This window comes from Lepidothrix coronata, unplaced genomic scaffold (assembly GCF_001604755.1).
Source record: "Lepidothrix coronata isolate B3197 unplaced genomic scaffold, Lepidothrix_coronata-1.0 Scaffold57, whole genome shotgun sequence".
In the NCBI taxonomy this organism is placed as follows: domain Eukaryota; kingdom Metazoa; phylum Chordata; class Aves; order Passeriformes; family Pipridae; genus Lepidothrix; species Lepidothrix coronata.
Genome location: NW_016690237.1, coordinates 2,368,214 through 2,396,030, shown reverse-complemented (window position 1 = coordinate 2,396,030; position 27,817 = coordinate 2,368,214). Strand labels below are relative to the sequence as shown.

Genomic DNA, 27,817 nt, shown 5'->3' with positions numbered 1-27,817 from the left:
GGCAACAAGACAACACCAGACAAAAGCAAGCCTGTTGAACCCAGTCTTGAAGCGTGTTTTGTTGGTTTGCTGTTGCAGGATGACACTTCAATTCTATACAAATAAAGTTCTGGTGAAAAGGCCTGTTCCTAGGATGTAGATCAAAGCTCCAGAAGCTTGAGATCTTGCTAGAACTTGTCCCCACTTCCTGCACCATTATCCTGATCCCATTACGCAAAATGTGATAGCTGTTGCAATTACCTTCTTTTTAAAAAAACTTTCCTCCTTAAATCCTTAGCCTCTGAATGGTTGGGAGGACTGGATTTTGGCGTCTGTTTTCGTATTCATTGTCTGCATAGCCCCTGAACAGTGATGAATGCCTTACATAGGTGAACTGCTCTACCGCTCTTTCAATAATCCTCCATCTCCAAGATTAATTTGAAGGAAACATTCAGTAAAGATGAATGGCTTTACCTGTATCTGAAGCTTAGCAAGATGATCAAGTTTGTGGTCATGTACTAGAAGTGGAAACATTTTCCACAATCAATTCATTTAAGGAGAAAAAAAGATTTTTCATAAGAATAACTGTTATATTGTTGATTGAAGTTTTTTTCCTTTATTTTTTTGAGAAATAACATTGGAGGTTTTTGTGTTGTACCTAATGAATCAAATTTGATTTGAATTAGTCGGTATTAAAAACATAGAACAATGTGATAATACCTGAATATAGGATCACCTGCCTCTAGGAGGTAGTTCTAAATTTTCTATATGCTTATTTTAAATTCTGTCTGACTTTTAATAAAACCTATAGTAGAATTTTCTTATTTCAGCTGTACAGAAAAAAAAAGGTATTATGATCATTGATCATACAGAGGATTAAAACAGAGGTCTTTTTAATACGACATTCATTTCCTAGTCTGTATTCATAGTAAAAACAAAAGAAAACCCACAGGTAACGAATACAGAGAACATGATATTTATAGGAAATTTCTTACTAGCTCCAAAATGGAATTACTTCAGCCCCTGAAACAGGGGAGTTCCTTCTAGAGTTTTAAGTCTTAAGTAGAGTATGAAAGATCTTATTTTCTGTACGAGTTTCACTATTTTCTCTTAATCTTATTCTAAGCTCAATGCTGACTTGAGTTAGAAAAACACTAAGGCTAAACAATTCTCTCCTTTTATAAAATTTAAATTTGTCTTTTAATACTTTTATTATCTCTTTTTTTATGAAAAAGAAAGTAAATATTATTTACATCTTCCAACTTACATGTTTATTGTGTTATCTGGCTCAAATCTACTCTGTTTAACTTTAAAAACCCAAAATAATTAAAAAGAACCCCTGCATATGTGGACCCCACCTGCATTTACAATATTGATCTGCTGTCTTACATACTGTCTCTGAGTAATAAACCCCAATTGGCCTTTGAAAAACAAGATACAAATAACACCATGATGAGATATGCTTATTCTAAACGTACACTACATATAAAGTCTAAACTGAAAAAAAAAAGTATCATCAACTTGCCAAAAGTTTATACCTGTGATTTTTCAGTAGAAATGTTACATATACTTTGGGAAAATAACAAACACATTGTTGATGTTACCTGTATTACTTCTACCAAAGTAAAGGTCAACAGCTCTATTACATATCTTAAGTTTTTAAGTAATTCACAATTTGCAATAGTCACATATCAATTTTTGGAGAGCAAATACACCTTTATGACAGGTGACCTTATCCTTCTCAGAAAGTGATGTATGTTATAGCTGTACATCAAAATGAAATACATTGTGTATAATTCTGTCACTGTTACTCAGGTAGAATAATGTATGCCCATTTAATGAATACCATTTACCTTTGAAGTCTGAAGTTCAACAAAAAGAAAAGAAATAATGCAGTACAAATTATTGTAAAATAGCATTACTTATCTTAAGGCAAAATTGAGAAACAATGTCAAATAAGATAATTTTCTCAGTATCTTGACATAAAAAGTATTAGCAGTCTGTTCTCCAAGTTAGATTTTTTTTGTACAGAAGTTATTTCTAATTTTTCTTCTTACACTATTTATCCTATGAAAAATAGGCTATCCTGATATTCTATTTATATCAGTTCTACGAGCTGTTTGCCAGCGAGAAGGATCAGTAGGGTGAGGATAGGGTGGTGCTGAACTAGATGACGTTAAAAATCCCTTCTAACCCAAAATATTATATGATTTTCTATAAATATTAATTATTGTCGCAGTACATTATGAACGTGTTCCAAGAGATGGAAAAAAAAGCGTACCTGAGAATCTGAGTGACATCTAAAATTACTCCAACCTCTAAAATGTCAAACAAGTCATGTCTTTGCTAGGTGACCAATTTACATATAGTGTTTTCTCTAAAACATAAGTCTATCGAAGTCCTCGAAAAGAAACCTTCCTCCTAATGACATGTCAAAATTTAGGTAGACTCAGAAATCTAGATCTTGACATTGGAATTCATTTAGAGTACAAGGAGAAGAAGGGACCTTCTGTCCCTCCAGTGTGGAGAAACAGTTTAACAGTAAAGTATGGCAGCCACATCCTCAGGCTAGACAGAATAGAGGATGATGAGCAGCAAGCCTCCATCGCACCTCAGTTGCCCTGGTGGAAAGATCCCAAATGCAAATGTGAAATTTACACTAGAGGTCAGGTACGTATGCAAATCTTTTTTTCACTTTTTTTAGAGACGTATGACTTGCATACCTAGTCTAAAGGCATTGGTATTTATCTGCGTTGTTTTAATCCAGGCTCTTCTAAACACACACCAGAGACTCTGTGATACATAAATTACACTAAAGATAAACTAAGTATTCAGAAGGAGGTGCATGAAGCATTTAACAGTATAAACTTACTCTCCGAAATAAAAGATTCTTCCATACATTAACATAAATGATCTTACAAAACTTTTGAGATTCCGGTACTTTGGAGGTTTAAACAAGATTAGTCAAGTGTAAAGAAAGCTATTCCCTTAAACATTTATTATTCACTGATTGTATTTCAGAAGTCAGATTCCTCTACGATCTACAATGGAAACTTTCTTTTGGCAACTCGGTCCTCTGAAAAGATAATTAGTAAGGACAGAAATCTGAAAGGACACCACAGATACAGCTTGAGACACTAATTTTCTACCTGTTGTGAGTGCTGTGGTGGTGCACTTCCCTTGCTGTGTTCTGAATCACACAATCCAATAAATGTAATTGAAAGCTGAAAGAAAGACTGAGAAGATGAACAGTAACAACACATATCTGAGGACATTACATATAGCATTGACCTCAGTCAGCCTAGATAGAGATGATTGAACATGATGATGTAAGATTTGCAATTGCAATATTGTCTTATGAAAAGAGATGTATTGATACTTAAACATGAAAAATTATTTGTTTAGTTGTGCATTACAGAAAATTTAAGGTTAGAGACAGTCTCAAGCTCAAGCTTTTTTCAAAAAAAGCCAAAAACTTTTTGCATTTTTGTCAAATTTGGAAGGGAAGGTTTGGAAAGGTTTGGGAGGGGACAGTTTGGGAAGGTTTGGGAGGGGAAGGTTTGGGAAGGTTTGGAAAAGGAAGGTTTGGGAAGGGCAGGTTTGGGAAGGGAAGGTTTGGGAAGGGAAATCTTACTAAAGATTCAATATTGGGACAGAGAAGGAAGGAAGAAAACAAGCAGCAAAGTGATCATAAAAGTTTCTTCTCTAAAAGCAAACAGAAAATATCTTTACCCACCATACAAAATGAAATATGAAGCCGAGATAAATTACATAAACTGTTATAGACAGTCTATGGATTTGCTATATTTAGATATATTAAATAGTAAACAAATTGGCAAGCAAGCCCAGAAATTCTACCTTCTCTTTCAAAGAAGATAAAAACATATTTTACACATATTTTCTGGCGTACTTAGGTGATTCACTTGTAGTAATTATTGAAGTTTCTTGAAATATTCAGTGAGATAGAATAGTTTTACATATAGATAAATACAGATGTAGATTTTTCTAATAAAGGGATATATTTAATCTGTAAAAATGAATGTAAATAGTAGCGATAATACAGAGAATGCAAGTGTATTGTAAGAATTTTGTAATGAGAGTGGACAAGAACTGGGAGCACAAAATGACAATTCTGAAGTCCATTAATGACTTAAACATCAGCAGTTCTATCTTCATGCTGGATTTAATCCCCGTTAGGTGGGGAATGCGTTTTAGAATTGCACAATTTCCCTCACAGAATTTACTGAATATTTCTCAGTCTGGCTCTGTACTAAACTTAGTTGTTGGGTGAAGAATCAGAAACAATTCTGGAAAAAGGAATCATACTCCACTATTTTATCCAACAGGTAACTTTTTCTCTTTTCTGTTCTATTTATCTGCACATTAATCATATTTCATTTATTTTGAAACAGATAGTAGATTTGTCCTCCCTTTAGTGCTTTGTCATGGTGTAGATACTCCATCTCTAAATCAGTGGCAAATAAACAGCTCCAAAAATCTTCCCTAAGAATGAAGCTAGGTAATGATGGCAAACCCTCAACTTCTAACAGCTAACAAGAGAGGAAGGTTCTGCTTCCTTTTTGCTATTTTCTTCTGCCCTTATTCTTTTCCCAGAAATTCCACTGCATGCACCTGTGCTTTGACTAGTGCCTTCTGCAAGCCTGTACTGCGATCACTCAGGTTGACGTTGTAACAAGTGTTCTCCAAGGCTAAGGCAGCTCTAAAATGTGATTGATGCATGGTATGTGGCAATACCTTGTAGTAAAGAGCAAGGGCGAAGAGGAGGGGGTTAGGAATCAAAACTATCAATAAAGTATCAAGAAGCTACTAACCTAGTTTTTAGCATGAGAGATATAGTAAAGATCATGCAACAAGTATGTTGGAGAGCAATAAAAACTAAAAGAGAGAAGCTTTGTTCTGAATTTTTCTGTTTAACAACATGACTTCTGTTCCCCTCAGTAATAAAATCTAAAGTGTGCCACTTTATATGTGCCATAGAGAGTTTTAATGTCTTACGTCTTAAGAAGTGTAATAGTAGATGCACTCTATGTATCTGTTTTGGTTTCACAGTGTAAAGTAGGATAAGAAAGGAATATTATTTTTTTTGTTTAAAATGAGGTGAAGATCTCATTTAAATGTCGTGTTTTATACAAGCAATACTCTAAAATCAATCATGTATAACCCAACATTTGTAAATAGTTCATCATCAGGGTATTTCAGAAGCAAAAATGTCATGTTAGAGAAATTGAGGCAGAAGAGAAATCTGTAAAATTTACTAGAGAGTAAGACATTGGTCATTTCAGGAGGAAAAAGTCAGACCAGACACAACTGCACTCAACTTTATGCCAGTTCTGCAACTCTATGTTTCTACGGCTAGGTTAAAAAAATAATCGAACCAATCCTAAATGAGTCATATATCTCTTAACTTCTTTTGTTCAAGATGACTGATTTTTGCTTTTTTCTCCTTACTATTTTCTTTTACAGAGCTTGAACGGGGGATTTTTAAGTCTTTAAAACTAAAATATTCAATCTTCTTTATTTCCTCACCCCTCTTTCTTCACTCAAAAACATACAAGGAAAGTAATGTTAAATGTTCATAATACTATATTTAATTACTACATTGGAAACTGAACACCACACCCAAAGACTCCTGAGCACTGGAAGGGTAAGTGTGGATTTGAGTTATATCTGACTCTTGACTACAGTAGTTAGACTGTGCTATTGCTGCTTTCTAGGTTCATTTCACATATTCATTTCTTTCATCTAAACACACATCTACTAACAGAGCAGGGCTTATTGGCAGCAAACTTTCCTCTCACAGAGGTCAGTCTCTGATGCTGAAAATGTTGGATAATGGAGGGGAATGCTTCAAAGGGAACATCAAGACATTTTGAGAGCAACAGGGGCAAATTTAAGGGAGTTAATTGACACTGCCATAAAAATGGGAAACACCTGAGCAAATACATCACAGATCAAAAGAGAGAGAAATGACCTACAGAAAATCAGAAGAAAAGTGAAAAAGGAAAATAGAATGCATTCCAAAATCTAAGAAACTCTGCATGTAACTTTGTTATATTAGTTATAGAGGTGCAATCAAGCTTCAAAAGTCACATTTTGTATACCTCAGAGTTTAGGGTATTAAATCTAGTGTTTTGATTCACACCTTTTTGTACTTGAAAGTATAAGCTTACTGAAGAAAAAATATTTACTCTGCCCTGTGATAACTGAAACATTACCACTGAAAAGCTTTTGTCCTTAATATTCTAAAGATAAAACCACATTTTTTCTGACTCAGGAATATGTATAAAGTTTGATTACTTTTCCCCATTATTTTTCCTTCTAAAATATCTAGAGGTTTGTTCTAGATATACTAAAGGTATGTCTATGAATGGCAAAGCTAAAATTTTGTAAGACATTCAATTTTTTTACTAGTTGACAATAAAAGGATAAAATTTCTCTGCCCTTTCTCTTCAATAAAAATGAAATTTCTTTGGTTTTGTTTAAATATTATTTTATCTTGAAGCCGTAGAAAACTGCATTCTTAAAAAAACTAAGAGCATGAAAGGAAGAACAGATTATAAGAAATGACACCCAGCATACAGAGGGCCAAATACTGAAATCAGTCTTGATATGATGCAATAAAACAATTTGTAGGTGTCTATGCATATATTGTCTTTAAATGGGTATATATATATATGCTCAATTGTTTTCAGTCACATGTAGTTCTCCTCCCTTTGTCTTCATTTGATATACTTAATTGCCAGATCTTCCATACAGTGAGTTTGTTTTCATAGTTACTGCAAATTACTGACCACCTTTAGAGTGTTATAAAAATAGTAATAAGAGAAACATAATGCCTGGAAGGTGATTATTCTGAAAATAATATGTCACCCAGCAGTCACTTCCCAGATAGTGATTACTGAGCTAACCTCATCATCAGAAGTATTTCCAGAACTTTGTGTTTAAGTATATAACATGCTGATTTTTGTTGTAGTTAACACAGTGACTATTAAGTAGCTCTCTTAGCTGAGCTTTTTACATTCTGGGTAATTGCAATGGTAATTATGATAATCATAACTAGTTCTTAGTTATAAAGAATATCAAGTTAAAATTTGTGTGACTTAAAAAGTGTATTACTTGTGAATGACGTACAGCTCTTCATCTAGAGTAATTTTTCTTTCCAACATGAGCCAAAATGAAAATACTGGTGAGTCTTTGGTCCTAAAAACCTATTGCTTCCCAGAGTCTGGGATTTCAGGACAGACTGGATAAAAGTAAGAGAAAACAACCTAAATATCTCTTACATGATAACAAAAACAAACAAGAACAAAAATCCATCCAGTTTTGAAAAGCTGCTTTCTGGCAGATAAAAGTGAGGCCAAAGGTGTCATCAAAGTTAAAAAAGAAGCTCAGTTAACTGAAGACAATGACAGTCCACTTGATATGACTAGCCATATACTTCTAGTGGCATTTAACATGTCCCTCTGGAGTGCTCACACGGGGCTGTCAGATATGACACAGGAAGTACAGTAGACCTATGGCATTTGGAGCAACAGCTGACAGGCAGGCAGGAAAAAAAGAAAAAAACATGCTTTTCTTATATAAAGTACTAGATTCATCCATATGTGTGTATATATATATATGCACACATATACAAATTTATGTCATTTCACATTAATTTAATATAATTTAAAAAGCAAAGTGAAATATTCACATTCTTTGAACTCAGTTAAATTAACCAAGTTTTCAGTCTTTTTGCAGAACAGAAACAGAAATAATAACAAAATATTTTTACTAGATCAGACTCGGGGTTTTTTTTTATTGTTTTTTTGGCTTAAACCTCACACATTCACAGAATTTGTCATTTACTATAAAAACAATGTTATCTCTAGAACCAGAATAGTAATATCTAATAGTTAGCAAGCGAACAATCAAGTAGTTAGACAAAACTGCAAACTACAAAAGAAATAAAAAATATAATAAATGAGTACAAGTTGGTATTCTGTAGGATGTCACAGCCATACAAGACTCCTGATTGACTTAATCACATCTATTTATTTCCTCTAATATTACCTACAGACAAAATTAAGTCTACGGTGTTCATTCCTTACCAGAATCTTGACACATCTTAGATTCTAGGTCAGCTAGCCTCAGCTAGTGTCTGGCTCCTCCACACATAATTTCTGTTGAGAACATCTCTCCTTAAGGCATAATACAGTAGAGACAATAATAATACTAATTTGAAGTCTATCTCACCCTTTGCTACCCAGCACCAGCTGAGCAGAAGAGTTCATGACTACAGGATCAGATTAATGTCATCCACTTAATTCATTGGGTTTTGAGAAATGAGATGAAACTAGAACAGAGAAACTGGGAGGAACTACATGCATCAACAAGTTCAATCATCTGTCATCACGGTGCTATGTAACATAAATATATTTCCTTCTTTATTACAATTAATTCAGACATTTTAAACTGTAAATTCTTTCATGAGAATCTTGAAGGTGATGATAAAATAGACGGGAAAGGAACAAGAAATTTCATAGTATATTGTCTGGAATCTAATCCAGGAATATACTGAAAATTGTTTGACAGGAAAGATGGAGTGAGACAAAGGACTCAGAAGGGTCCTCACAAGTGTAGATACATTCATTTTTGGATCTAATATTAAGTCGTATGCATCAAGTTTGTCTTCCATTAGATTTTTATTTTCGTACAAATGAATTTCAGAAACAGATGTTTTTAGTTTGCTCATTTCAGGAAAAAGATGGGCATAGTTCTTCCTCAAGACTCTGAGTCTTAGGGTCTCACTAATATTGTTACAAGATCCCACTCAGATCATATATTTTAGAATCACATTAATTTTCAGCTGCATATCATAGTCATCCTGTGACAACTACCATATGCAATTTCTTTTTCCTAAGCTTATAACAAAAATTCTTGTGAGTAGTCCTTTCACTGTGGGCTGTTACATTTCAACACATTTTGTTAACTGATATAATCCAGATTGTTAGTGTAATCCACTCCTTATAGACGACTGTTGTGGTTTAACCCCAGCCAGCCACCAAGTCCCATGTAACCAGTCACTCACTCCCCCACCAGTAGGATCAGGAAGAGAATCAGAAGGGTAAAGGACAGGAAACTTGTGGGTTGAGATAAAGACAGTTTAATAGGGAAAGTAAAAGCTGTGCACATAAGCAAAGCAAAACAAGGAATTAATTCACTGCTTTCCATGGGCAGGCAGGTGTTCGGCTATCTCCGGTGACTCAGGAAGACAAAAGTCATCACTCCAAAAGTCCCTCAACTTCCTTCTTCTCCCCACTTTTTATACTGAGCGTGATGTCATGTGGTTTGGAATACTCCTTTAGTCAGTTTATGTCACCTGTCCCAGATGTGTCTCCTCCCAGCCTCCCATGCATCCTCAGTCTCCTTGCCATCATGGCAGTATGAAAAGCAGAAAAGGTCTTGGCTCTGCGTAAGCACTCTCAGAAGTAACAAAAAGGTCTCTATATTATCAACCCTGTGTTGATAATGTGAAATCCAAAACATAGCCCCATACCAACCACTGCAAAAAATATTAGCTCTACCCCATCCAGAACCAGTACAATAACTTAGAATCCTCAAAAATCTTCATCAATGCCTTTCTCACCTGATTTCTGCCATACCTTAGTGTAAGGCTCTTCATTTCAACCTTCAGTCCAGGAAGATATTTCCCTGGAACATAGACTGAGCTCGCTCTGGAAAAAAGAATTATTATTTTTTTTTTTTTAATTTGTGCATGTCCCTAAACTGCTCTCATAGCTGCAATATGGTCTGGCTTCTAATCATTAAAATCTCTTCTGTGTTCCCAGGAAGTCTACTGAGGTTCCATTTCTACAGCTGGGTGTACTCACACTTTTGATCTTACAGTGCCAGTTATCCCACTGACAATGCAGTTCAGTAGCATTTTCCCTGCTGTTATATCCATTTCAACCTTAGATGTACCTTCACAAAGACCATCAACTTGTTCCTGGCAGACAGCGGAAACTTCAATTTCCTGAATCAGCTCTAGGATCAATTTGCAAATTTTTCCTAGCAAGCAGGTTTTACTAATGCAGATTTGACTCTTCTGCATGTGGATGTGAGTTTCTAGTCTTATGTCTTCTGTTCTTTTACGTTATAATCCTGTCTCTTCATTTCTTCTGTAGTTCATGCTCCTCCTGGCTCTAACTCTCTTGCTACCGTTTATACACATTTTTCTTTTGCGGAGTAGGGTTTTATTTTGGTTTTCATGTTTGTTTGGGTTTTTTTCATTTGTAAATTTGTTTATTGATACATTGTTTTGGTGTTCCTGATATTTTCTGTCTTCCTCCTTTTCTTAGTTTTTTTTTCTTTTACATTTTTTACATTATCAGCCTCAAATCCCAGCAGCTGTGCATTCTTGTTCTCAAAAGAAACATGGCCATCTCTGAAAAATTGCTTTAAATAAAAAGGAAATTTACTAGTATTGTCCTTGTCAGGAGAAGGTATATACTATGTTAATAGTTTTTAAATGCAAAATAGATAATAATATTTAATCCGAAGAAATTATGTTGAAAGATAAAATGCGGAAGAATTTAAGTTGAAAGATTTTGTTCCCATTTGCAAGCATGCATAAGTCTTGTGATGCTATTTCTGTGGCCACTTGTTACATTCTCACAGAGTATTCAGTTATACAGAGATCCTACTTTTCAGAGTGGTTTTAATAGAACACAATTATTACATTCATCAATAGATATCTTTTCTAAAAGGACTGAACACTTAAAATTAAGATCACTGGAAATGATGTCTTTATCATTTATAGTTTTGATCAATGAAGAAAGTGAATTTTTTTACACTATAGGTAAATAAAACCTGTTCCACCCTCCTAAGAAATAGCAATGAGACATTCAAGGTATTCGTTGGTGGGGGGGGGGTTGTGTGTGTGTTTTTTTTAACAGGTTTTTAACTAGAGAATAGTTTGACACAATCTTCAAATCATGGGCAACTGTCGACTATGCAACAAAGAGGCATATTTGAAAAGGAAATTATAATTATTCCCCTTTTACAAGCTAGACAGTTGTATTTCTGAAACACCAGAGATTTTAAGTGGGAGCTAAATTAATCTTTATTAATCCTTGTTATCATGATTGCATAATGTCTGGATTTAAATGTCTGATGTACAGCTCTCTGTTTCCTGCTTCCCTGGCAATCAGAAGTGTGAAAATAAACCTTACACTTTAAAAGAAACACTTCATTTGAAAAAATAGATATAATCATCTGTACTATTTAAAAAAAGTTTTACTTCACACAAGAATAAATATACAGCATGTCAGAGTTTCAGACTTGCTATTTTATGTTAAAATATGCACTGCTACATGTCAGAGCTGTGAAAATGGGAGGTAAAACAAGAAGGCAGTTGGCCAAATAGTTATAGCAAGATTTTTTTTCCGTTAAGATTTTTATTTTTGCAAATAGTGCTCCTACAATTTAATTACAGCATTTAAAACACTCTCTAAAATGGTCTGTGAGTGCCCTACTGAAATTTCAAACTACCATAATTAATGATAAGATCAGAGTAAAAAACAAAACCAGGTTTGAGTCTGGGTCTTCTTGTACTTTTTTACAAGCTTCTATGCTGCAGAAATGAACCGTAATTCAAGCAACCACTTTCAAACAACAGATACAGTGTAGAATGTCATTTAAAGTACTTTCTACAGACACACTATTAGTTTAGAGTTAGCTTTACATTAACTTTACATTACAAATATACTTTTTGAGATAAAAGAGGTTCTAACTTTATTGCAAATATGTTCTGCCTAAATAAGCTTAAGGAGAGTACTCAGCTGGAAAAGATTTCTTACTTACGTACATCAGTTCTCAGAAATTAATGAAAAGTTTGGTTTTAAAAAAATACTGTCAGAAGAATATTTTCCTAAGATACTTTTGGCCTCCTAAAAAAATATTAAGAGTTAATTAAAATTAATAAAGTTTTCATTCCATTTGATATGTATCTTGAGTAACAAAAGTATATTTCATTCTCTCTAAGGATGTATATTTGTGTGTTTGTTTGTTTTGATTTATGGTATTGTGGGAAGTCAAATCAAACTGTGGTTTCATGCTATATGGATGAAATGTATTGTGTAAATAACTGACGACATATTTCTGTAAGAATATTGACTATTGATTTCTGTTTAGACAAGTATGTTGATACAAGATTCTTAGTAATTCAAGTGCAATGTGCTGTGAAAAATGTTTATTTACTGTTCAAGTGATAATACAGACCTTGTGCAAATGTCTTTTAGAGCCTTTTATGTCTATAGTGGCTTATTCATCATCCATTATTATTTAAAGTAGCTACTTCTCAAAGGTTTACATAATATATTGGGGAACACTAACTGCATCTACACTGACATTACAAGCTGTTCTTGAGAACAACTTTCATAACAATAACCTAGTTTAGTTTTCATGCAAACCAGCTTCATTTCTGTTGTCTATGTTGCACCTCCAATGCACTTCCAAGAAAGGACAGAGTTGACAATGGGTATATCATTGTCTTCGTTGCTAGTTCCTGGAATACCCTCCAATATTTATAAGATTACACATGACCTATGAGATCTTCTCAACATTAGGTTAAATATCACCTTGCAACATGCTGTGCACCCCATAGATTTCACAGAGACAGAGCCTTTGAAAGCTTTATTAATTCTCATGTACAGTTTTGAAGCATACAGCTTTGTAACAGAGACAAAGACCTTCCATTTGAAAAGCCAGGAAGCGTGTTTCCCTCTTGCTGAAACAAATGCCAGTTATTTCTTGTCCTATTTATTGCTGGAACCTTATACATACATGGTGGGGTTTACTGGCCTACAACAAAGGTGGAGAGGAACTTTATGGAAGGGCATGTAGTGATAGGATAAGGAGGAATGCCATTAAACTGAAAGTGGGCAGGTTTAGATTAGGTATTAGGAAGAAAATATTCACTGTGAGTGTGGTGAGACACTGGAACAGGTTGCCCAGAGAAGCTGTGGATGCCCCATCCCTGGAAGTGCTCAAGACCAGGTTGGACATGGCTTTAAGCAATCTGGTCTAGTAAAAGGTGTCCTTGCTCATGGCAGGAGGGTTGGAAGTAGATGATCTTTAAGGTTCCTTCCAGCCTGAATCATTCTATGATTCTACAATTGCATGTAATTTCAAGCCATATAACAGGCCTGGTAAACTCTTGATCCTGAAGTCAAGCATTGTAACCAAAACAGTCGTCATTTCCACACTGGGTTTCATGGTTTGTCCATTGTTATTTAGGAATGTTTCTTCTGTGTTCCAGGCTGTATATAAACTTCTCACCCTCGAGTTCACCCTTCTTCATAACCCAGCAGACCTAAGTAGTTTTCTCTTAAGACTAAGTCTAAGAAGCTAACACTTAACAGCAGTTTGTTATAACCTCCTGAGAGCCTGAGAATGAGTATTCTCCTCTGAGTGCTTATGGTTAGCCTCTAAGTAAATTAAAATAAACCACTTTGAACCATTTCATTTAAATCACTCTCAGGGGACTAAAAATACATACAAAATGTGATGCCCCATTTCATCAGAAAGGAAGTAATCAACAACTTGACTTATTTGTTTCTTAAACTTGTTTCTCAGTTGTAATGCATGATGAAAAACCATTTTAGTGTGAAGGCAAATATGCTAGATGAAACCAAATCCACAAATGTTTTACACCAGACTGGTTTTACTTTATTGTGAGATTTTAGAAATATTCTACTCCATGACTAAAAGTGTTCATAGGTTCTTGGTTAAGAAACCAAAACTAGTAAAAGACCACTGAATTTTATGTGCATGAACAATGAGCATGTTTAGTGTATTGAGAGTAAAGTATTGTTTTACATTTTGCTTACCCCAGCTTCTATCTATACTGGGTTTAGCACATACTAGAGCGACGAATATGTTTCTGCAAAATAGAATATTCATGCAGGCACTCAACTGAATTCCAATGATGATTAATTAATAGATTTAGTTATATTTTTCTTAAAATAATAAAGTCTTTGTTTTTTCAAGTACACCACAGCTATGAATTGTTCTGTATCACTGATTTTTCATATTACTTTCTTCTGAACTATCTCCATCATTGTTTGAAATTCAATAATATTAGAGCTGCTGAAACTTTGTTAGTAAACTGGAAAATCATACGTGCTTCTATACATGATTACATAAGACATAGAAACAACTGTGTATGATTTGAAATTTCCATTTCATTTTGTGTGGGTGTCATTCAAGCAATTTCATCTTAGAAAACCATAGTGCTTATTTGACACATATTGGATAATCCCAGATATCAGGAAGAAAACAAAACAAAGCAAAAATAAATGAAAGTTTGATTAAATCATCATCACATTTATTTCTAAGATTTTTCCCCTTTCAAGACTCCAAAGACACGTCACTATATTACCAAAGTCAAGATTCTTTACGCTTTCATCTATTTTACTAGTTAGTTTTGTTTCATTCGTGTATACAGCACAGTCAGTTTAAAAGTTTGCTTAGACACACATCTGGAGATTCACAGGTGTTGAAGACGTGCTCCATTGTAAGAAATACCATAGTTTCTTTTTTAATACTGAGATGAATTCAGTCTTAATTCCTTGATATGAACTCATTATTATGAACTTTCAAAGAGAACTAATATTCTAAAATACTCAATTATCTGACCATGAGAAAAAAAAAAAGAATTAGTATCAGTAAATGTCTTCAGAGTTTGTAGCAAAAATTTGGAAACAAAATTTGGATACTACACCTTTAAATATTACTTGGTTTATTAACTTCAAAATAATATTAATAATAAAAAAGCTCTACCAGGTCACTTTGCACCTTCTCCTTGGCTAAATTGGCCTCTCTTTCTGCAGCTATGACATCATGTTGCATATTTCAAAACTTGACATGTGTCACACCGAGGACAAGAAGATTAAAGTGCTTTCCTTTTCCAGTGTTTTCCTGACAATTAATTCTATATTGCCTCAAGACCTAGAATATGCAGCTTGCTTAATAATGCTCTTTGAACTTCGTGATGATTGATCTACTGTGATTAAACTTTGAACTCTGAATATTACCAGGTCATCTTATTGTTGGCATTAGTAGACCTGTGAGTCCTCTTTAAAATGAAATCCTATGATTAAGTCACTGATCCAAGAGATGACAAAAACCATATCATCTAAATGACCAGCCATACCCTCCCTTGCAGAAGGAAATAAAAATGTGGAAAAGAACAGTCACATTGAAATGGGAACATATATCTAATTCGAAGACCAAATTATGTAATTATCATTATTAAATAGGTCCACTACTCCAGTATAAGGTTTCAAAATAAAATAAAATAAACAAAGTGCTGTGCTAGAAACAAGAGTTCTTAGAAGCTTTGAACTGACCATTTTCTTAAAAAAGTTAGGTTCTGGCACCAAAATTTCCCCCTGAGATCCAAATTCTTCAGTAAAACTGAAGAGTAACATTAATTTATCTAGCAGCTGGGAATCTCAAATGCGATGTGGCAGAGAGAAATTCAAGCTTTTCTTCAGCATCAGATAGACCAAGGAAAATCATGTCTTCCACATCTCACTGAGTCCTTTGAATAGGGAAACTTGGTGGATTAATTCAAATAATAATCATCCAAATTATCCACATATTTAAGAAAAAATGGCAATTTTGCCCTTGCATATTGCCCTAGAATTTTCTAGAAAATCATATCTTCAGATAAGCCTATTTAAAGATGAGAACAGTCAAATAATACAGTGAAAGTCTTGAACGTTAAATAAGTCTTGACCCTATACAGATGCAAAGAATTAAATATAAATATGTAGGTATAGATAGACAGAGAGATTATAGAGAAGGATATAAAATCTACTTCCAAAATGTTTCTTTCAAATAAGCAAATAAAATGTTCTTCAAGGTGTTCATCTATCACAACATTATGTGTAGTTCGAATTCCACGTCATCAAATTTATGAACAGACATATTCCTTGTTTTAATTTTTTCTGAGAGCCTATGCCATCTTCTGTTCCCATTCACTGTAGAGATCTAAAAACAAGACAGTGAGAAAATGTCAGTTTTCATTTTTTTCCTAGCATTTGAATAAGAATAAAGTAACATATCCAGAGAAACTCTTTGAACCTTTACCACCTGCAGATTTTCACAGATGTCTAATACTCCACTTACTTTGTAAAACACCACACAAAGACATAGGGAGAACTTATGAAAGAAGAAAAAAATAATGCTTCCTCAACTTTGCAATATGCTTTCCTTTTTCCACTCAGAGAAGATAAAGTGTTAGTTTTCTCACAAACCATACAAATATAATTTTCTCTACATAGATCAAAGGCAATACGACTTTAGTGACTTTTGGAATCCAAAGGTTATGGCTCACCATTTTCTTTCCAAAACGTGACTGCACAGAAGATATATAGAAAGTTTACAGAATCTGTATTTTTTTTATCGTATCTTCTGCTTCATAAACCAATTCCTACTTTTTCCTGATTAGCTCCCCTATGAAGAGGCATAACTCTGAACAGTTTGTCCCTGCCATACTGTTTCATCTGGAATTATCCTGGCTTCTGTTTTTCCAGGATTCCCCTCTGGTCTGTGTCACTTGAGATGGTTTGGATTAGCTGCTTTGAAAAAGACAGTCAGATTTCACTTTGCATTACAAGCAACAAGGGGAGCTCTGCAGCTTCAGATAGAAGAACAACATTTTTATAAAATTATTCACAAGCAGAGGAAAAAAATAACAAAACTCTAATGATTTCTCCTACACCATAGATCAGGAGAGAAACGGGCAAAAAAAAGCCTAACCCAAACCACCAAAAAACTCTTAGAAACACAAAACATAAAAACTACCATCATAGCAAAAGACACAATTGCTGAGGAGGGAGAAAATAATCACACACATATGAAATTTTGTCTTTCAAATGACTGTAGAAGAACGAATTAATCATGACAGCATTTATTATATGTTTCCTCAGTGTATAAGTATCATACAGCTGTTTGCTTTAACTGCAACAAATACATTTTATAGACATCTAATACTAGCAGTTGATATTTCATTTTGTTCATTAGTTTTTGCAAAGGTAAATTTGTCCTGTTGACTGAAGAACGGTGCTTTTTATTATCCATATAAGTTATAAGAACTTATATGGAACTTATCTCTTGATTATTTAAAAATTGAAGGTGCTGTTTTGAATGAATTGTTCCCTTGAATGAGTTCAAGGTCACATTTGGGAAAATTAACAGCAGGTTTATCTGAATGGGTAGAGTAGATCCTCAACTTCTGAACAGAATTCTGTTTAGTGGAAATTAACACACAGGAGAAAGAAATAAAAAATCAACTCTAGACTTCTGGGGTAAATTCTCAGAGACCGACCTACTCACAGCTTTGAGTAATGAGGTCACTGGAGAAGTATATTCTTGCTTAAGAAAATGCACAGCAGAGTGCAATAAGTTCATCCAATTTCCTATACTGCTCTACTTTAACCACAGCAATTTTCCCTACATTTTATACACAATAGTCAGGAAACATTAAGGAAATCACTTGTTCGGAATGCTTACTAAACTTACATATTAGCTTTCCAAGACAAACTTTTACTTGCAAAACATATACAACATGTAGTATGCCTATACTGATAGTTTTAATTATTTAAGATATTTTTAAATCTCCCCAATGTATGTAATGATTTTCCCATTTACTAGTAAAATAAAATCACTTTTACTCATTTCTTTTTAAATTATTTTCAAGCATATCCCATGGAAAATATATCTTAACAGTAATCAAGCACCATTCTCAAAATTAAAATATTCCTTTTAGTACCAAAGCAACATAGTTTCAATGTCTTTGGGGGATTTTTCTGTGTTTCATTTTCAACTTATTTAACTTTTCCTACACATCCAACATTCTTAGACCTGGCACTCATCATGTTAGCCAGCTAAGACTGGCTAGCACATATCTGTTTGTTCCAAAATAATTTGAGTTTGAAAGCTTCTTTCATCTTTCTTCCCCTGTGCACTGACTCACCTTCCACCTTTACAAGAGATATGTTATTATCTTGTTCAGTTGACTTTACTGCATCAGCTTTGACAGGAAGATAAAGTTTCCAATACCGTAGTACATGTCATTTCTCAAGAAATTTTGTCTGAAAGGAACATAAATACGAATTATTTTTTAAAACCTCCTGCCATGGTGAAAAGACTTTTCAGGAACTGAAGATATTTTTGTCTAAGTTTGAGGAAAGGCTTTAATTTTCCAATGTGATTTTAATCAATGGAGAATTATACTGAACAATGATGAATAGACATACAACTACCGTAAACAGGCTGATAATAAAGATGAGGATAAGACAGTTTTGTATAATAAATGTAATGCAGAATGAAGACAATCTACACGCTAAAGGCAGAGTGGACATTACCCACTCTACAGGATTAATATGCTCACTTGTCCTCTGATGCTCAAGTAATTTGGACCACTGTCAAATTTTGTAAAAGTAAATTTCATTAAAAAAAAAATTTTCTACCTTACATAAAGTTTTATATCAGCTGGTCTCTCTGTAAGTTACTCTTATCATATTTTCTCTGTAGTGAAACAATTAACAGTCCAATTCAATGTGTAGGGTACAGGATATTATGTCTTCTGTTATTAGCATTATAGAAAGCAATATTCAAAGAAGTATATTATCTGCCATTTTAGACAGGGCTCTAGTAGAGAGTTTCGGTAGAAAAGTATTTTCAAGATTAATAAGCATATTTTATACTTAGATGGACATGAGGTTGCTAAGTAAGATCATCCTAGATCAAGGAAAAATACCCACTGCATAGACCTCCTGCAATCACTCTTACTTTTTTTTCTTCTATTTTTTTTCCCCATAAAGGTAAAAAAAAGCCTTTTCTGTTAGCGGTAAGTGCTGTGTTTTATTTTCATCTCTCTGTGACCGCAGCAGCTTGACGTAAATTAGAACTGACCTCCACGTGTTCCAGTGGGATAGCTATGAACTGGAATGTGTAAAGACATACTTTGAAACCATTTACATTGAAATTGCTTTGACTGCATTCTCTGTAACTTGGATAGAGAAAAGGTTTAGTTCCTTGGTCTTATTTTCTGCGACATGAAAGGGGGAAAGCCTAGGAAGACAGGGAAATTCCATATAGATTAATTCTCCTTTTGTATATATTGTTCTATGAAATGTAAGTAAAGATGATATTTTCATGTTTGACTAAGTAGTTACCACACATACCTACAATTGTGTTCATCCTACCTGATATTCAATAGTTAAAAACAAATCAAGAGAAAAAACCCTCGACAGTTTAACAAGACAAATGGAAGATGCATTTGTGTCACTAAGGACTGTGAGGCAGAAATGCTGAATCATAAAACCAAGCTGGTTCTGCCAACAATCCGGTAAGATATAATGAAACCCTCAAATTTGGGGTTACTTGGACTTGAGATTTCCCTTTGGTAGGTCTGTCTGAGAGCCAGACCACCCCATCACCAGATGGCTGTAGTCCACCTGAATGCTCAATTCAACCCAGCTGTGGTCAACGGGCTATCACATCATCAGACTATGAAGCCAGATCCCTGAACACCTTCACAGCTCATTTTTACCAGGAATCCCTGCACATGTGGGTTCCTTGCTGCTCTCTGGTGGCATAAAGGCTGAAAATGCACAGATGTGCTCTAAGAAATTGATATTTTTCTGAGTTTTTCTGCTTTGAATTACTATTTCACTATGGGAGGATATTCACAGAAGGAATTAAAAAGTCTTAACTAACTCTGGATAGAAATTAGGTAATAAAATCATAGATAACATAGACAAGAATATAATTCATGATTTTTTAAAAGGAATATAATAATACAAAGATTAATTAAAATATACACCTAACAACTGTACTGCCAAGCTCACTCCTTTTAAAAATTTTTTTTCTTTTTTTAGTGAAAATTTTGAAAGTTCTGCTGTCAGTGCCCACATGCTCAGGGTGCTTTGTTCCCACCTCATCCTTCCTTCCCCTCTCACCCACACTGACACATGCATCACCTGCTCAACATCATATGCATTGACTTCCAGTTAATCACTCAAAATTAGACAAGGTGCTGCACCAGGGGAGGTTCAGGTTGGACATCAGGAAGAATTTTTTCACTGAAAGTGTTTTCAAGCAGTGGAACAGACTTCCCAAAGAAGTGGTGGAGTTACCATCCCTGGAAGGGTTCAAGAAACAACTGGGTGTGGCATTTAGCGGTATGGTTTAGTTGATGAGGTGGTGTTCGGTCAAAGATTAGACTTGATGACCTTGGAGGCCTTTTCCAACCTTAATTATTCTTTGATTTTATGATAAGGTAAGAATTAGATAGGAACCAAACAATAAAATACTTCTTACAAAATGCCTTAATGAAATCTAAAGTCAGAATTTTATGCTGTGAATGTTTTCAGAAGTAGATTGGCTTTTCCTATTTATGGTAAAATAGCATGACACTATCATCATAGAATAAAATTATCATGAATTTTATTATTTTATTTTTTTTTTATTATTATTGTAGGATCTCTAGGTAAGCAAACATTTAACGTCTTGATCATACCCTGGTGACCCCACTGCCTTGCCCCAAAGGGTTCTGATTATGATCAGCTAGAAAATTGTAAATAACTTTATTTGCAAAACAAACGTAATAATTACAGTTTAAAAATAATGTGTATAGTGAAAAAAAAGGAATATTTGAAGTGTTGTTCAAATTCCTTTATCTCTCTCAATAAGAGAACTCATTCATGTGTTATGGATGGAATGGCTTGAGTCAATGAATCGTTAATAATGATCAAAAATAAGAATTAAAAAAAACCACCAAACCAAACTATATTTCTTTTAGGAAACATAACATCTGCAGTGCTTTGTTTTTCATGTACATATAGTTAAGAATAAAGGAATGTGATTTGACCCTGTTGCCCTCTTGAAAAACTATTGCAACTATAAAGTAACTTCTATAGAAGAAGCACCTAGCTCTACCTAATGTAAAGTTTGAAGTTTCTGTTGAATTATGTCATCCAGTTTTTACCAAAACGCATAATCCTGAATTAGCAGTTAAGAGCAGTGACTTCTGTTTCTTTCTCATTAACGCATTTCAAGAGTTTTCTGTGTAGTGTGTACAATGTAATTGACATTGACACTTTTACTGCTACTGTAAGAGGTTTGATTTTGTTGTATTTTAATCAGCAAAATAGCATCTTTCAAAATGTAAATTTGTGTGGAAGCAGTTAGCACAGCTAGTGTTAGATGTGCTTTTCCTAATGAATATTTTACCTTATGCTAATATACTCTATGCTGATTCTCGTTGCAATGGAGAGGGAAATGTTCAATTCACATCCAAGCAATGATTCATGCAATTTTAGAATAGAGTGAATGACGGACTTTGTATTGAATAATTTGCTTTGGAAAAATGCTTCTTCCCTGCTATTAACTAGTGAAAGAGCAGACAAGATTCTTAATTTTTAAGTGGCTGAAGGTAGGTGAGATAAATCTTGCCATCATATTCTATTGTAAGTGAATGGTTTAGGATCCCTCAAAGAATCACCATCAAAGGTATTAGCAAAAGTAGCTCTAATATGAATTTATAAATTAATAATAATATAATTTTTATTTTTAATAAAATGTTTTAAACCGGGATTCACAACATATTCATATCTTCCTCCAAGCTTCCTATCTCAGAAAAGCTCGTAATTTAGTAAAGTTCAGTACTAGCCAGCCATGTAAACCAGTCAGAATATACTATGGAATTTCAACAGCAGCCTGCTTCTGATGCTAGTTGAAACATTAAACAAGTAATCTAACAGATCAGTGTTTTTTTTCCAGATCTTCCCTATCCAAAATATGAAGAGTATCATATAGATAGGAAGCGAGGAAGACTTCTGAAATTCCACAAGGTTTGAAATCTCAAAACTCATATGCTCTTTCTGAAATATTTTATTACACCATTTTACTTTTCAGATGTGAGACAGTACTGCAAATGTGCAATAAAAATGTTTAAGTATTTTATAAGAAAATTATTCAAAATGGCATGGTGATATTTTAACTGATGAGAAAAAAAAAGTATCAGTTTTTAAATGAGATTACCTGTCAACAGAACAGTGGATCATATTACATGATAAAAATTTAAAAAGCACTAGGAAGAACACAAAACCAGAGGTCTTCACGTGATAAGAACTTTGCTTAATGTGTCTGGACTGTCTGAAGGATTTTATGGGAAAGGACTAGCATGTTGGCTTCTCAAAAATCTGTGGTGTTCCTACCACCAATCTGGTGCCCAGTGCCCTCTTGTTTCCTTTTTCAACATGCATCTTTCAATGGCTATTTTCAGATTGTAATGGGTTTGTCTAGTAAAGTAACACTTCCTCTCTCTGGGAGAAACAGGATATTCCATACTATGTTACGTCAGTCTGACTATAAGAAGGAAGGGAGAATTAGCTCAGCCCTTCTTCTTTCTTCTAGTATGGCCCTGTAGGCAGCTACGTCTGTCCGAGATGCCATTCCGTGAGGGAGGTAGAATTTTTTACTGTTGGTTTCCTTTGCCAGTGTGTTTTTGGGTTTTTTGTTTTTTTTTTTTTTTTTTTCCTCCGTGTAAATATAAACTTTCTTCCTTGGTAAGCCCAGGTTTTTCACGTTTTTTTTTTTCTTTCATCTCCCCTTTTTGGGGGGTGGGAGGGTCTGCTCAGGCTTGGTGGACACCTGGCGTTCAGCCAAAGTAAAGGATAACACTTATGCAATGTTTCTGTTACTTCTTAGGTTAATTTTCCAAGCGTTCTCTCCCATCTTCCTATACTTGATCACCTATGCCAGATCCTCATTCAGCCTGTGTACCGGATATTTTATTTCAATGCTGGCTTCTTTTGCTTCTCAGATTTGGAAGATATTGAAAGGTGCAAGTAAATACATTTTACTTCTCTTATTTTCAATGTTTGTATGTTATGTATACCTTGAAGCATCAGGGAATAGCTGGAGAAAATCCAGCTCATCTCATTGCGGTCTTCGGAGATTTTTGATGTGATAGCCTAAGAAGACTTCAGCAAACTCATTTTATCACCTTTTCATTTGACCAATATTTTTTTAGATTTTTATAAGAGCAGTAAAACATGTACACAATGTAAGAATAATAACTGGAAAATGTCAAATTTCCTGCTTTCAAGTTTAGGGGTTCTAGCACTGCTCAACAGAAAAGTCAGTAATCTCTTTTTGTTATTGATTTTTCTAATAGGCATAATAATGGTTTTTTTCTATCTCTATGTGGCCAGCAGGTTGAGGGAGGTGATTCTGCTCTTCACTCTCATGAGACCCTACCTGGCATAATCTATCCAGCTCTGGAGTCCTCAGCACAGGAAACACATGGATGGACCTGTTGAAGCAAGTCCAGAGGAAGGCCATGAAAATGATCAGAGGACTGGAGCACCTCTCCTGTGATGACAGGTTGGGAGAGTTTGGGCTGTTCAGCCTGGAGAAGAGAAGGCTCTGGGGACACCTTATAGAAGCCTTTCAATATTTAATAGGGAACTTACAAGAAAGAAGGGGACAGATTTTTAAAGAGAGTCTGTTGTGAAAGGACAAAGGGTAATGGTTTTAAAACAGAAGAAAGAAAAACTGGACTAGATATAAGGAAGAATTTTTTTTTCTTTTTTTGCAATGGGGATGGTGAAACACTATAACAGGTTGCCCAGAGCGATTGTGGGTGCCCTAACTCTGGAAACATTCAAGGTCAGATTGGGCAGGGCTCTGAGCAATCTGATGAGATGTCCCTGCTCGTTGCAGGGAGGTTGTACTAAATGACCTTTAAATGTTCCTTCCAATCCAAATTATTCTATTAATCTGTTTTTGAAAGTATAAGAATTTGAGTATTTTCTGCTTTGTCTTTCTTAATAGATCCTGTAGTAGACAGCAGCTATAGTTTAAACAAAATCTCTCAGGCAGAGAGGCTGTAAAGAATACAAGGCCACTTTTTAGGAGTCAGCACACATTCCAAATTAACAAGAAACTTTACCTCACTTATACAGCTAGAATTAACTACTTTGGTCTCATACTGATTCAATTTAAAAAAAAAAAAATTAAGCACAGGTATATAAAAAAACATTTTTATGGTGAAAAACTTTCAGATAATTCTTAGGGTAATTCTGTTCTTTGGTTGATTTCTAATATTTCAGGAAATGGTAATTAAACAATTTTAATCACAAAGTCATGCCACTTCAGATTTTTGAAACATTTATAAGAGATTGACAATTTTTTTTCATTGAACCAACCAGCATAATCAAAACTAACACATGAAATCACTCCATCTTAATTTCAAATATTTAATCAGAGTAATGTGTTTCTTGGGGAAAACAGATGCACTCCTATTTGTAGGAAGTGTCTTTAAATCTATGAAAAACCAACTAGACTGAAAACAGCACATGCTGCATACAAAATAGAAAATTTTCTACAGATTTTATTGTTGCAATGCTTATAAATTTCCTATGCATTTAACCAGGTCCAGTTTCTTAATCTGTGAAACTGTTGTATGGTAGTAATATCCATCAATTAGACATTTGACACACTGATACCAAAATTCAATGTCTCCATATTTGTGCAAAGTATCAATCTCCCCTAAACTAGGTACTTGCTTTTCCTTATACAAAGTTGAGTATTGTTCCCACATTTCATTAATATCACTAATACTGTCTCCTAGGTAAAAGATTAATTACTTGGCTGTGATTCATAGGAATGGAGCTGCAACTAAATTACCTATGTGGCATGTCAACCTCTTCTTTTGTTATTTCAAGACATACTGCTCTTTAAGAGTGGAAACAAAGTATTCATTTTCCTGTAAATTGCCATGCTCACATCCTGGGAATAGCATAAATAACCCAATCAATGGAAGATTATTAATTTGCAAAAAATGCTTTTTGTCATCAACAAGCTTCATCTCGAATACCACCTTCTCTTCAGTGCTCCTTAATTATATTTAGGTCAGCTATACTTGTGCAAGCCTACCACAATTGAAAGTATTATTTTCTATTTCAAGTGGATGGGGAAAGGAATAGATCTGCAACTAATTAAAACAAAATGTTGACTACTGTTTCTGAAGAAGATTATGCATTTCTATAACACTATTTTTTGCAATTACTGTATACATGGGAAGGTCCATGAGAGTACATGCAGGTAAAGGAAGTTTGCAGTCTTGCAATTAAGGAGAGTTTAATTGCTTATATATCAAAGAAATAAGTTACTGGGGAATGGAGTTGGAGGTTTTTTGTTTGGATTTGTTTGTTTGTTTGTAGTTGGAGTTTTTTGAGTTTTTTTTGGTTGGTTGGGTTTGTTTTTTTTTTTGCAGGGGAGTTGGTTTTTTTTGAGGACGAGAGGGGACTAGGGGGTTGGAGGAATTTTCCCACTACACCAGTGGGAAATGTAATATTTGGCATTCTGTATCAATAAATTGTCCTGATATTCCTACCATATATTTACAGAAATGAAAATATTGAAACCACACATGTATAAAACAACTATCAGAATCACTATACTATTTGGTTCACCTTGTCTGTGGTCACAGTAGACCCATTATACCAATTTAGTAAATCTTAGTATTGAGCTAAATTGATTTTAACACTATTTAAGTCAGACTGTCATTACATAGAATCTTGAGCACTTCAGTATATGATAGAATGCTTTTCATCCAACCTTTTCTATCTCTGTATAAATATGTCTCTAAATATATCTTCAATGTCAATAAACTTATTCTATAAACTGTTTTGTCTTGTAATCATAGAACCTTGTCATCATCCTCTCTTTTATATCAGAAACACTACACTCCTCCTTTTCCTATATGCCATATTGTTATAGTTCCCCTGCAGTAAATTTAGTTTTGTTGATTCAAAAATTTCAAGTTATTCTTTACTTGCAAACCAATGCTACCTTACAGTTTTCCTTTTGTTTGTTTGGGGGTTTTGTTTGGTTTGGTTTGGTTTGCTTACTGGTAAAGTCTAACTGTTATTGGGAAGGGTGATTACAAAGCAAAATGATTTGGGTTTAATTTTATTTTTTTAAAATATGGCCTTTTGCAAGAGTTATAAGCAGTAGTTACATTCCTTTTTCTAAGTAGAATGTACCTTCATTGTACAGACTTTAAACTTCATTTCTTCACAATGTTGACTTTATTGACAACTTGGCAACCAAACTAAAAGCTGGTGTAATCTCCCTTCATGGCCCATCTCTCTTCATTGCACTTATCCACCTTCTTCTTAGTTTTGACAGAAATACTTCAGCCTTTATGAAACCCTTGAATTGGTAACATATAACAAATGTCAGAAGAAGTTATTCTGCTCTTTTAAAAAAAAAAATCAAGAATAGAATCATAAAATCATTTAGGCTGGAAAAGAGCTTTCAGATCCAGAAAGCAGAAGAATAAAAAGAATAAGTGGGATATGAGGATATTGGGCAATGTTTTAGATTTTTATCATCCAAATACCAAAGGGCAAAGGGATCATATTTCGCTTCTGTGTTTCAGTATTTGCCTTTATAGGTTTTGCGCTCATATTATGCTTCCAACTTTTACTAGCATGAGAAGTTCAATGATGGTTGAAAGACAGGGCTTTTTCTCTCTGGTATTTTTCTTTGAAGATTTCAGTAATTAGAGAACGGAATGTCTTTGATGCGATCATGTAGAAATTAGCTAAATGTATCTGCAATTCTAAAACAGTAGCTCTTCTTTTTGCTGATGCTAAAAGAAAGAGGAAAAAAACCCCACACTTCACTAACTTTTTTTTTTTGCTTATCTGAGTTCATAAACTGACCTTTTAAAAAAGCATGATAAGGATTAATTGCCCTGTAGCAAGAGAGTATGAGTTTGGGAGAGATATTGAATGGCTGAACTGAAGGGATTGGAAGAGCGTGTGTTTTAGCTGTTACAAATTAACCGGGCATACAAAGGCTAAGTGTAACACAGTTAAGCTACACTTGTATTTAACCAATTTCAACACTAACTCAGTTGGATTATGAGACATCTTCTTTCATGTTGGACAGCTAAAGAATTAGCTATAGTTTTGAAAGTGACATTGTACACTTTTAATATGTTTTAAATTTCTAAAATTTTAAAAATATTATCAGTGAAATCCATCAAAGACAGGAAATAGGATGTACAAAGACTAATTTATTTAAATGGATTTATATAATCAAGTAATTTTAATGATTTCTGAAATTCTAAAACTTGTTCTGGTTCTGCATAGTACTTAGAAACATTCAAACTTATGCGTGAAAATAGTTTATCTGACATTAGTTCATAAACCTGTATTTCGTAGAGTGGGAAGCAGGAGTGAAAGTAGGCCAAGACAAACAACCCATCATGTTTAGTTTGCAAGAAAGGCAGAAAGGCATTACCTCTATATAGAAATATTTCACATAGAAATATGTGAACAACTAGCTCTTTAAATCCAAACAAATCCAACTCAAAGTTCAAATCTGTAAGTACATTCAGAAACTCCACAAACCCTATTTAGACATAGAGTTTTGACTAAGCTATTTCTGAATCTGATTTGCTAGGTGACTTCACTGGATAGCTACTTAGTGTTCTTGATTTGTCTCCAGAAATCACTGTTTAGAATGAGAAAAACATTATTGTAGTAAGACAGATTGATCAGTCACTTTAAAATAATTAAAATTAAAATATAATCTTCAAGAGACAGAACAGTATGCAAGTCCCTACCATGAGTGTAAGAGGCAAAGACAAATAACATCGAAAAAAAAGTCCCTCTGTACACAAGAACAGATATTCAAAACAAATATTTTCATCTTGCAAGGAAAAAAAGAAAAAAGAAGA

General features: G+C 34.2%; 1 long non-coding RNA gene across 2 annotated transcripts in view; it reads right to left on the bottom strand.

Moving 5' to 3' along the window:
* Window positions 1-15,783: 15,783 nt before the first annotated feature.
* The window catches only part of LOC108498241, an 88,934-nt gene continuing 76,900 nt past the window's right edge, over window positions 15,784-27,817 (bottom strand). Inside the window, exons 2-4 of one of the 2 annotated variants that reach the window (XR_001875120.1) lie at window positions 26,112-26,280; window positions 18,026-18,143; window positions 15,784-16,038 (exon numbers count right to left, since the gene is read on the bottom strand). This is a non-coding gene — a long non-coding RNA (uncharacterized LOC108498241). The remainder of the gene's footprint in view (window positions 16,039-18,025; window positions 18,144-26,111; window positions 26,281-27,817) is intronic. The other variant, XR_001875121.1, reaches the window with a different exon arrangement.